The sequence below is a fragment of the Scylla paramamosain genome, chromosome 4 (assembly GCF_035594125.1).
Source record: "Scylla paramamosain isolate STU-SP2022 chromosome 4, ASM3559412v1, whole genome shotgun sequence".
Lineage (NCBI taxonomy): Eukaryota > Metazoa > Arthropoda > Malacostraca > Decapoda > Portunidae > Scylla > Scylla paramamosain.
Genome location: NC_087154.1, coordinates 5,420,277 through 5,432,500, shown reverse-complemented (window position 1 = coordinate 5,432,500; position 12,224 = coordinate 5,420,277). Strand labels below are relative to the sequence as shown.

The 12,224-nt window shown below is 40.0% G+C and overlaps 1 long non-coding RNA gene across 3 annotated transcripts in view; it reads left to right on the top strand.

The window, feature by feature from the left end:
• Positions 1-12,224, top strand: part of LOC135097253 (uncharacterized) — a 115,917-nt gene that overhangs the window by 25,795 nt on the left and 77,898 nt on the right. For 2 of the 3 annotated variants that reach the window (XR_010265529.1, XR_010265521.1), the window contains exon 2: positions 5,800-6,096. This is a non-coding gene — a long non-coding RNA (uncharacterized LOC135097253). Of the gene's footprint in view, positions 1-5,799; positions 6,097-10,463; positions 10,747-12,224 lie in introns of those variants that run through there. The other variant, XR_010265522.1, reaches the window with a different exon arrangement.

Below are 12,224 nucleotides of genomic sequence, written 5' to 3'. Positions count from 1 at the left end.
ATAGGAAGGAAAAGGTAGAAAGGTAGGAAAGGTAGGGAGAGGCAAGAGATGGGAGAGGGAGGAATGGAGATAAAGAAGGTTGGCGAGGAGGATATGAAGGAGGTAAGAGAGAGAGAGAGAGAGGTATAGGGAAAAAGAGAGAGAGAAAGAGAGAGAGAGAGAGAGAGAGAGAAGAGGAGAGAGAGAGAGAGAGAGAGAGAGAGAGAGAGAGAGAGAGAGAGAGAGAGAGAGAGAGAGAGAGAGAGTTGTAGAGGAGGAGGAAGAGGATGAGGAGGCGGCGGCTCGAGGGGGAATATATAGAGGAGGGAGAGGGGCTGGGAGAGGTGGGACAGGATTGGTGAGAGTGTAGCAAGAGATGCAGAGGAGTTAGGGAGCGGAGGTAAGTGGAGTTGTGGAAGGGAGAGGTGGAGGATGGAGAGAGGGAGAGAGGTAGATGGATGGGAGGAGTGGGTGAAGGAGGGAGAGGAGGACGAGGAGGAGGAAGAGGAGAGGAGGAGATCCCCGTCCTCTCATCACGTCCATTTACAGGCAATTGAACATTAATCTTTTCCTTGTTGACGGCTCGCCTCACTCACCTCACAAATTGGTCTGGGAGGAGGAGGAGGAGGAGGAGGAGGAGGAGGAGGAGCTAGTCAGATAGAAAGACTAAAAAGGTGACGATTTTTTATTGAAATTCTCTCATAATTTCAATCCTTTAGCTCACATGGAGATAGGTTAGGTTGGGATAGGTTAGGTTGAGTTGGGTTGGTTAGGTTAGGTTAGGATAGATTATGATGGGTTGAGTTAATTTAGGTTAGCGTAGTTTGGGTTGGGATAGGTTAGGTTTGGTTAGGATGGGTTGAGATAGGTTTGGTTAGGTTGAGTTGAGATAGGTTTGGTTAGGTTGGGTTGGGTTGAGTTAAGTTAGGTTTGGTTAAGTTAGGTTTAGGTTTAGGTTAGGTTAGGTTAGGTTGGGTTGGGTTAGGTTAGGTTTGGTTAAGTTAGGTTAGGTTTGGTTAGGTTTCTCCATCTGTCTCTATTTTTCCCTGATCACTCTCAACGATTCTTTCCGTGTCTGTAGTGATATTTAGACTTCACATTCTCTGATACGTTCCTTAGCCAACATTTTTTCCCCTGTGTTTTTCCCTTTCTGTTCTTCTTCCCTCACAAATGTTCTTTCCGTGTCTGCAGGGATGTTTACACTTACTAACGAGATAACAGCGGCCTCAGGATTGGCAGCATTACCTTTGATGCTGCTCATTTATTTGAGTGGTCCTGTGATTGCGTGTTTTTTGTTCATGTGAAATTATGTGCTATTTTATTTTATCTATTTTTTCTATTTTTTTATTTTTATTTATCTATTGTTTTTACTGGGGGAAGTTGAGTGCTAATCATAACTGTTATGATTAAACTTGCCGTTGAGTGTGAGCAGAAGAATCGTCTGTTCATTATTATTATTTTTATATTTATTTTTTTAATTAATTAATTAATATATTTATTTATTTATTTATTTATTCATTTATTTATTTATTTGTGTGCGTGCGTGTGTGTGTGTGTGTGTGTGTGTGTGTGTGTGTGTATCAGTTGTCTGTGAAATCATCAGCCTTTTACTGCCACAGACAAACAAACCATATCCCATTTGACCATATGGAAGTACAGAGGTTAGAAGTATACCGAAGTTACCCTCACAACACAGAAAACGGAATGAACAGAAAACGAAATCAACGTCAAGAAACCCGTCAACATGCATATAAGAAGTTAAGAACAGAAAAAAAAAAAAAAAAAGTGAAAACAAGGGAAGTTGTAAAAATCCATCAGGTCTACACGTGTCAGTCCCTGGATGAATCTTACTCACCTATCCTATTTCCAGCTATGGTCCTCAACTATGAAGTGTCTAATCTGTGTCTAATCCATATGAAATAGCACACCGTCCATCATTCTACCGTTCTCCCTCCTCCGTCTCTCGCTCATCGCCACCAATACAAGCTGCCAGTGACGCGCGCACACTCAATGAAGGCGATACCTTAAACAAAACCGGCGATAAGTCACACTGAAGGATCATATTATATTCAGAAACACTTCTACGCCACACCGCTACATTCAAAAGGCTTCACAGTATACCTGACACTGCACAAATTTTTAAGGACGCTTTTACGATTCTATTGACAGATTAACAAGATCTCTATACTATTAACCGGAAAAGCACTCTGGAGAACCTGGCTAGTCATCTCTGTGGCCTTTGAAAGTGGTCGTGGCGAGAGAGCAATGCGTTTCGGAATACGGGCTTAAGTGTCTTTCAGCACGAGCATAAGCAGCCGCATTGCCTCCCGTGTAGTGTGTGCGAGGGGATGAGAGGCCCTCGGCGCGGCGGGAAGAGAAAGACCGGCGATAAATATAAAAGTGTCGTGATTCAGGCTTTCCGAGAAGCGCGCAGAAGTTAAGTGAAGAGGAATAGTTGTGCAGGGGAGGGAGGGAGGGAGGAGGAGGAGGAGGAGGAGGAGGAGGAGGAGGAGGAGGAGGAGGACGAGGACGAGAAGAAGAAGAAGAAGAAAGATTGAAGAAAAGAAAGAAATATAGAAGAGAAGAAGAGAGAAAGATGGAAAAAACAAGAATGAAATATAGAAGAGAATAAGAGAGAAAGACAGAAGAGAAGACAAAGAAGAGAAGAAGACAAAAATAGAAAAGAAGAAAGACAGAAAAGATAGAAAAGATGGAAAAGAAGAAAGAACAGAAGCAGAAAGAAGAAAAGGAAGAAGAGACAAAGGAAGAGGGTATCATGAAAAAGAAGGATGATAACGAGAACCAGGAGGAAGAACAATAATAACACCATGTCAAGCAGGAAAAGGAGGACGATGCTGATGGAGGAAGGAAGCACAAGAAAAGAAAGACGGGAGGAGGGGAATCTAAAGGAGAAAGAGGGAATAGAAGCATAGGAAGGGAAAATGAAAGCAGGAAGAAGAAGAGGAGGAAAAGGAGGAAATTTGGTCAAGGAGATCGAGGAAGAGGAGGACAAAGAAGAAAGAAAGAAAGAAGTGGAAGGAAAAAATTAAGAAAAGGGAGGAAGAGTAGGAAAAATGACTACAATATTATTTTCACACACACGTCTTAACTAGAAGTAATAAAATATTTGGCTCATGCATATAAAACAGACGGAGTAGCCCTGTCGCCTTTCCTCCTCCTCCTCCTTCTCCTCCTCCTCCTCCTCCTCCTCCTCCTCCTCCTCCTCCTCTTCCTCCTCCTCCTCCTCTTCCTCCTCGTCAGTTCTCCCTTATGACGTACAATCACTTCGATATTCTTTGCAAATTAAATGATGAAAATGAGGACACGAAAATTATCGGTGACTTCGATTGTCCGAGAACAACTGATGGAATCTTGCTCTGGGAGTTTTAGTGTCAACAGATCTTAAGCTAAGCAAACATTGCACTAAAGTCGTTAAAATTGCCAAAAAGTTAATAAGCTTCATAGGAAAATCTTCCTCTTCAAATCTTAGAAAGTAATTTTGGCCTTGTACAACTCACTCGTACGCCCTTATCTTGAATACAACGTACAGTTTTGGTCACCCTACTACAAAAAGGATATTGAGAAATTAGAAGAAATACAACGTAAGTAACGAAAAATGATCCCAGGGCTTCGCAATAAACCCTACGAGGAACGCCTTAAGGAAGTAAATCTCTTTTCCCTACCCAAACGCAGACTAAGAAGGGATCTGATATTGCTTTACAAAATTTTAAGTGTTTCACAAATATGAGACCTGAACTCTTCCTAGCACTCATCCAGTCCAATGTTACAAGAGACAGTGGCTTCAAATTACTAGGCAAGCGATTTCAAACAAATGAAACCAAACATTTTTTTCTTCAATTGTGTTATAAATATCTGGAATTGTCTTCCATCATGCGTCGCTAACTCAGGTACCGTTGTCATTTAAAACCCGTCTTGACAGGTATCTAGAAACTAATCCCAGGTTGTCATTGTTCATGTCTGAATAATGAAATCATTCACTCCGCCTTATCTATCATCTTAAGGGGGGTATATTTCCCCAGGGAAGGAAAAAAAATATATAATGTAACAGATTCAAAATTAAAGGGACCTTAGTGATGGCTTCTTCCTCGGGGACTTACTGCTGACCCCGTCACAATAATGGTAAAAGGAGTTAAATGTACCGCAGTGAATCAAAATTTTAAAGAGGAAGCGTCTCATCAGATGACACAGATATTAGGATTGTATGGAGATTCTATTTAGTAGAAAGTAGGACCTCATCTCTCTTACTTTCCTCTCAAATTTCATGTTCTTTTTCTATGCAACATGGTACCATCTCCTTTTCCTGCCAGCTTCGGCTGGAGGGATGAGGGGTTGAGGAGGAGCCTTCTCCTGTGCTATCCTGTCTCTCCCGCTAATAGTTAGAGTAGAATAGTTATCCAAACAGCCTTGTAAGGACCTCAGGCTCTGTTGCTGTTTGGATTTCCCTTTGTATTTCTTTGTATTCCTCCCCCTCCTCCTCCTCTTCCTCCTCCACATGGAGGAGACTCAATTAGCCTGACTCCGGGCGCGGCTAACGAGGCTACACTTCTTTGAGTCGCGGGAATGAGACTGAAAAGTGAAAGCAGTGAGTGAATGACAGAGAGAGAGAGAGAGAGAGAGAGAGAGAGAGAGCGTCTATCCTTAAAAAATAACCGAAGGAGGAGCACGGATAGAGGCCGGGGAAGAAAGAAGAGGAGAAGTAGAAGAGAATTAGGAGGAGACTAAAAAGAAAAAAAAAAAAGCTTAGCAAAAATAACTGAAGGAAAGACAGAGGCTAAAGAAGAAAGGAGAGGAGGAGTGGGGAGAAGAAAAACTGTAACGAGGAAATTTATCTACCCCCCTCTACATTTTCTTTCACCTAGTTTCTTCCTCTCTGACATTCCAGCGGAGGCCAGTAATTGAATGTATGTAGGAAGGAAGGACTTGTCGCTCTGCTAAGATTAATAGGACGCATAAAAAACACTCATGGGTGGTTGGGTGGGTGTAGAGGAGGATAGGTGGGTAGGTAGGTGGGTGGGGTTGTGGGTTGTCAAGTGGATGAGGAGGAGGAGGAGAGGGAGAGGGAAATGTAGCAGTAGTAGTAGTAGGAGGAGATGTTGAAGAAGTAGGAGTATTAGTAGTAGGAGGAGGAGGAGGATAAAAAGGAGAGGAAGGAAATGAAGATGAAGAAGCAATAGTAGGTGTAATACGATTGTAGTAGTTCATAGTAGTAGTAGTAGTAGTAGTAGTAGTAGTACTGGTGGTGGTGGTAGTAAAAGAAAAAAAGAAAACAAAAGAAAACGGAGGGAGGAAAAAAAAAACGAGCAGGTGGAGAAGAATGAAAAATAAGAAGTTAGGCGAGTGTTTCATTTGAGCGTGTTGTGATATTTGAACGCTCTCTCTCTCTCTCTCTCTCTCTCTCTCTCTCTCTCTCTCTCTCTCTCTCTCTCTCTCTCTCTCTCTCTCTCTCTCTCTCTCTCTCTCTCTCTCTCTCTCTCTCTCTCCTCTTCTTTGCTGCAGGAATCACCGGAGGGCGGGTGATGAACAAGAAGAAAAAGAAGAAGGTGGGGGAAGAGGAGGAGGAGGAGGAGGAGGAGGAGGAGGAGGAGGAAGAGGAGGAGGAGGAGGAGGAAGCAATATGTCCTCCAGAAGCACTTGAGATTATTATTATTTTTAGTGGCAGTCGATGAGATGAGGCGCTGTCAAGTTCCTGATAGTCAAGTGAAAACAATCGTTGAAGTGAAGTGGTGTGTGAAGTGACGTGGAATATGACGAGCTGAAAAGGTGATTATTTTTATTTATTTATTTGTTTATTTTTTTTAGTTAGTGGCAGTGGATCACGTCAGGTGTTTATTGTGAAGGATATATTGGTTATGGAGTGAATAACGATAGATACAGTAAAGTGAAGTGAAGTGAATACTTGAAAAATTACCTTTATTGCTGAGAAAAAAAGGCAAAAAAAAAAATAGAAGTTGTGTGTGAAGTGAAAAACAGAGAAATGTAGTGAAAGCAAGGAAGAGAAAGGCATATCTCTACTACAACTACTACTACTTCTACTACTACTACTACTACTACTACTGCAGAAGTCATCAACAGCATTACCATCAGCAGCAGGGGAATGTAAGTGTTACCCTTTAATATATTGATCAATCACTTTGCTATACATAGACTGAAAACATTAATTAATTTACATTTATTTACCTTCTTACATTCCCAATCCCCTTCACCGCTGTGGGAACTCTTCAAACTTAATAAAATGTTGTGGTACGAGATTTTATTTTGAATGGCACTGATACCAATAGGAGTGAAATGATTCTAACAACGTAACTAAAACATTCAAGTAATTGTAGCTATATGTAGGTTTTGCCTTATTATGATCGTTTTCTTTTATGTATTTAATTGACAGTTTTATTTTATATGAGCGGATCTGGTCACGGGTAGCAAATGGACTGCTTCTGTATTTCCTCCTTCCTATGACTTGAATTCTTTCAAGAGGGAGGTTTCAAGACGTTTATCCTTCAGTTCTCGATGATTCTCTTGACATTTGGGACTGGGATCTTAGTGGGATTTTTTTCTCTATTTATTCTTTTTTTTTTTTTTTGTTTGTTTCTCTTGGCCAGTGAGCCTCTTAATGTAAATAAAAAAAAAAAAAAAAGTGCCTACCGAAAAGAGAACTGTCAAAAGAAATATTCAAATTACGAGAAGTGTCTCGTAATACAGAAGGTATTACTAGATAGTACTAAATTAAAGAAAAATCCACTCAAAATTCAATTGCCCAAAGTTGCCATTCTACCTTTATCAGGGAAATGGCTGTGGTACATGTAGTTATTTAGTATGTACGCAGTTCTTTCTCTCCTCTTCTATTATATTAGTTTTTTGTGCGATTATACATTGATATTTTTCATCTGTTTCCTATTCTTTGTTTTCTTGTGTTTTCATTATATTACGTTTTCTATTATTAGCTGTCATTTTTTTTTTACGTCCTAACTCTTCCAACGATTTCGTATCATTTCATCAGTCTTTCTTTTTCATTTGGTCTCTTGAAAATTCATCTCCGTAGTGAATTTTAGTTTCTCGGCCGCAGTTTTCTTTTCCATTTTTGCATTTTCAGTGATTGCGTTGTCTTTTTTTTTTTTTTTTTAATATTGACCTTCCCAGCAGTAAGTCTTTTCCATTTTTCGATTTTTTTTTTTTTTTTTTTTGTGTGTGTGCATGTGTTGTGATTTCAGGAACTTAATCTCTTTGATAACTTTGTTGTATGTACCTTTTCGTTTTTCCTTTATTATTTGTTTATTTATTTATTTATTTATTTTTTACTGTTGTTTGGTTCGCGTCGGGAAAATGTAACTTGCTATGTTCTTTCCTATCTTTTCAGCGTTTTCATATTATTCTCCAGTGTTATTGAGTAAGATTTTATTTTTCCCTTTTTCTATCTCGTAATATTTCATTTTTCTATATATTTTTTGCCTCCCAGACTGATCCCCGTAATGGATTTTTCCGTGCGCGCGTGCGTGCGTGCCTGTGTGTGTGTGTGTGTGTGTGTGTGTGTGTGTGTGTGTGTGTGTGTGTGGTGTGTGTGTGTGTGTGTGTGTGGTGTGTGTGCGGTTCATCCCATAATCCCGATATAAGACAAAAGCTGAACTGCTGTGATAGAATATTTTAAACTTTCAAACTCTTTTATTTACATCAAAAATTATTGTCATCATGCATTCCAAGTATTCATTGAGGGCGAGGACGTAATGGAAGATCTTTGCATCTTGTCAAGTTGCCTCACCGCTTCAGTGGCGATGATCTTAAGATGTTCACTCAGTATTCCTGGCCCCTTCCCTGTCGTACGTAGAGTCGGTAAACATCACACACTACTGTATGTATTTGTAAAGTAATTTCTGCCTTTCCCTTTGTTGAATAGAAGCCTGAACTGTTTTTCATTTTTCCTTTTTTTTATTTTTGTGTTCGGGAGTTTGGTCGAGGCCACAAAATAAGTAAAAAATAAAAAGAAGCAACAAATTTTAATAGATGAATATGAAAAAGAATTGGTTAGTTTTGTTAGGTATGACTATCATTTAAAACAACCTTTTAGTAATAGATAGATACGTAGATAGACAGGTAGGTATTCAGAGAGAGAGAGAGAGAGAGAGAGAGGAGAGAGAGAGAGAGAGAGAGAGAGAGAGAGAGAGAGAGAGAGAGAGAGAGAGAGAGAGCACATTTACCCTATGGATGTAGTAGCAGTAGTAGGTAAAATCCTGCCAGACTCTTCAGGAAGGGATGGGTACGAAAAAAGGTTATGCATTGTTGAAATTAACGCTCATCTGCTTGCCTGGGGGCCGCGGAAAATGTTAGCAGCTTAATGTGAGGGACAGGAGGACGGGCGAGCTGTGTGGCCAGGGGACAGGAACAGGACGGCCTTAGACGGGATGGACTCTGATGCACAGGGAGAAAAAGCTGTAGGAAATTATTTGCTGTGAAAAAAAAAAGAGGACTTAGTTTATTGTTGACTGGTAAATGTTACAGGAGATGATACGTCTTTTTTTTTATTTGAATATGTTTGTGTGTGTGTGTGTGTGTGTGTGTGTGTGTGTGTGTGTGTGTGACGCCAATCACTTGTTATAAAACTGGTCTCTCGCGCGTTGACTGATAATAATTGTAAATCCCCGACAAATAAATGAAAAAAAAAGCATCATCATATTTTAAAGCTAAAACGTTTGCATTAAAAAAAAAGGACACTAAACATAAAACATCTATCATGAATAAAAGGGGTGATTACTTAAAGTATATAGTTTTTTTTTTTTTTGCGTTGTTTATTTCAGCAGTTTTTATTGATGAATGAATGTTTATGTAAAGCATAAATAATACACACAGTTCCAGTAACAAATATTTATTTTAGCGAGATCTGTTGTGAACACGAAGCCGCAGAACATTGATTGGTACGCTTATGTTCACCTCACGTGGCGACACACACACACACACACACACACACACACACACACACACACACACACACACACACACACACACGTGTCACTGGGGAGAACAGACATACGTACAGACAAATTGGCAACATGGCATTACAGATAAGAGCGAGAATAAATGTGTAATAAGAATATAATTAAGAACTTGCAGATTTGTAATTAAAAGTGATGTTCGTACGGTGGTAAGCGTCTATCAGTGTCTTTATTCTTTATTCTTATTTTTTTTTTCCAGTAGATCAAAGACTTAGCTAAACTATTATTTTTTTTATTAGTATAGTCATTAGGTGCAACACTCCCCCACTCATGACTGACAACAAAGCAGATCTATAGGTGCATGAAAGGGTATACATTCAATGAACTGTGGCGTGTGGATACGTATTGTAATGATTGTCCTTGTTATACATAAACCAACTAGTACCATATCTAATTATCTAATCAAAATACCACTGCATAATTTTCGTTTTAATGTTCCAGTGGTGTGTATTACTGAATGAGAGGAATAACCTTACATTTCCATGGCTAATATTCCTAAGCTGATTTGAGCCTCTTTTGTATTATGTATTTTGTGAATGGCAATTACGTCAGTGGTTCTTCAACATTCTCTTGCAGCAAATCCCTTTTTATTGGAACTATTCACGTGGTGGTCCATTGAATAGGAGTTGGCTTCCACCCTAGGAAGAGAGTTTAAAGGTGTTTGTAATATACTAGTTATTGTTACTGAGTTATCTATGAATGAGTCTTCTTAGTCAAGTTTTTATTCCACTGTGACGCGCGGTGAAGTCAAAAGCTAAGAGAATTAGGTGTTGTAAAAATAAGAATGTAAGATGAAAATTTTTGCCACGGGGACGTTTAAGCCACGGACGTTTTGACTAAGGATATATTTGACACTCAAACAAGCCTCTCAGATCCTTTGGAAAGTTCCCTGACCACACTTAAAGGAAAACTGAATTATGCTGCCTCTGTAACACTTGGACAACCTATTTTAGAGAAAATATAATAATATTTAAATACTACTTAGAATTAAGTAATAGGTAACAGCTGTTTCTAATCAGGTGAGTGATGTGCAAACAGGTACACACTTCTGCATATACAAAGAATAGCTGTGCAGTTATCATACATGGTAGGCTGAAGAAGGAAGATCAGTGTTGACTTCAAATAGAGCGGCAGATGAATGGAACACACTCAGTAATCAAGATTTTGGTGCCAAAACAATATTGATCTTTAGGAGAAGATTAAGCAAAGTACGTTAAGGATGGGGATGGTGGGCGGAAACACGCAGGCATGTTTCATACAAGAACTAGCACGTATAAGCCCGATGTTTTTACAGCTTCCCATATTTTCGTATGTTACGTTCTTAGAAGGATAGACACATTCATAAATGAGGACATTAAGTAAAAACAAATAGGCATGTTGTATACAGAGACTACGAGTACCACGTGTAGGCTTGATTACTTCTTGCAGCTTCCTTTATTTTTCTTACATTTTTCTTCTTATTACGTAACTATCTGTTATCATCAGTGACACCTCCCTCCCCACGTGATCTCCCTGATGCTGTACAAGATGAATAACAGCAATAAGCGTCAGCAACAGCAGCCTTATTACTGCCACCACGCCAGCCATTACCACCACTTGCTCGGCTCGTGGATGACAAACGCCGGTGGATGTGTTGCCTGGATGGTTATTCATTGGTGACTCGTGCTGGATTTTTCATGGTGAAGGAAGCTTGTCAAGAGCACGAAGATGGGAGAAAAACCTGCTAAGTTCCTGATGAAAGAGAGAGAGAGAGAGAGAGAGAGAGAGAGAGAGAGAGAGAGAGAGAGAGAGAGAGAGAGAGAGAGAGAGAGAGAGAGAGAGAATTTCAATGAACTTTTGCATCCAATACAAGGAAATATAATTTATATATGCTCATACAAGGCTATAGTTAATTACTTTACCGACAGAATAGTACACGTGTAAAATAAAAAAAAGTATGCATTTATTTTTTTGTCCCGTTTAAATAATTCCTGTACACATTCCTATATACAGTCGTGCATAGAGATCTTTCAGCAATACATACATACATACATATATGAAAGAGACTAGTATACAGGAGAATGATAGAAAAGATGGAGAGAGAGAGAGAGAGAGAGAGAGAGAGAGAGAGAGAGAGAGAGAGAGAGAGAGAGAGAGAGAGAGAGAGAGAGAGAGAGAGAGAGAGAGAGAGAGAGAAGAAATGCTTGCAAGGCTAACAATATTAGTCCAAACTCGAGAAGTTAATGTAGGCGCAGCAATTTCATCGTGATTACCTGGGCAAGATTATTATGAAGCCAAGGTAATAATGCGTTTTTTTTTTCAGAATTAGTGGGCCAGAAAAACACGCCTCATTTGGATAATCAGTAATAGTAATGATCTGTTGTTGCTGTAACGAAGCGAACTCGTTATGAATTGCGTACCAACATTATTATTATAGTATTCCAATGCATATTTTTCTTCTAAGCTCTTAAGGTCGGTAAGTAATGTCTCAGTAACTCATCTCTGCTTATCGGGAGAGAGAGAGAGAGAGAGAGAGAGAGAGAGAGAGAGAGAGAGAGAGAGAGAGAGAGAGAGAAATATGAACACCTTGTCTGGTCTGGTCTACAAGACAAGATTCACGTACATTAGTTTGCTTGGTGCAGTGATGAGCTGATAGATGCAATGGCGAGCAAGTGGATGGTGAAGCAGGTTGACAGGCAGAACGACAGCGAGCAAGTAGATGGTGAAGCAGGTTGACAGGCAGAACGACAGCGAGCAAGTAGATGGTGAAGCAGGTTGACAGGCAGAATGGCAGCGAGCAAGTAGATGGTGAAGCAGGTTGGCAGGCAGAACGACAGCGAGCAAGTAGATGGTGAAGCAGGTTGACAGGCAGAATGACAAATAGGAGGAATAATACTCAGTAAGATTTGATGTTTAAACGGGACTTAATGTTTTGTGTGTGTGGTTATGAGTTGTGACTGCTACTGTTGTTACTACTACTGCTGTTGACATCAATACTACTACTACTACTACTACTACTACTACTATTTTTAATGTGGGAAAGACACCGGCCAAGGGCAACAAAAAATAATTAAAAAAAAGCCCATTAAGATACTACTACTACTAATAGCAACAACAGCAGCAACAACAACAACAAGAACAACACGCAGGACAGCCAGCCAGCCAGCCAGTCTCAGCTAAACCCTCGGATTCGTGCGCCGCCAGGAAAGCGCTCATCAGCATGCTGTCTGCCGCCTCTCATACTTGCTCGCCAGTGGGACAAGTGCA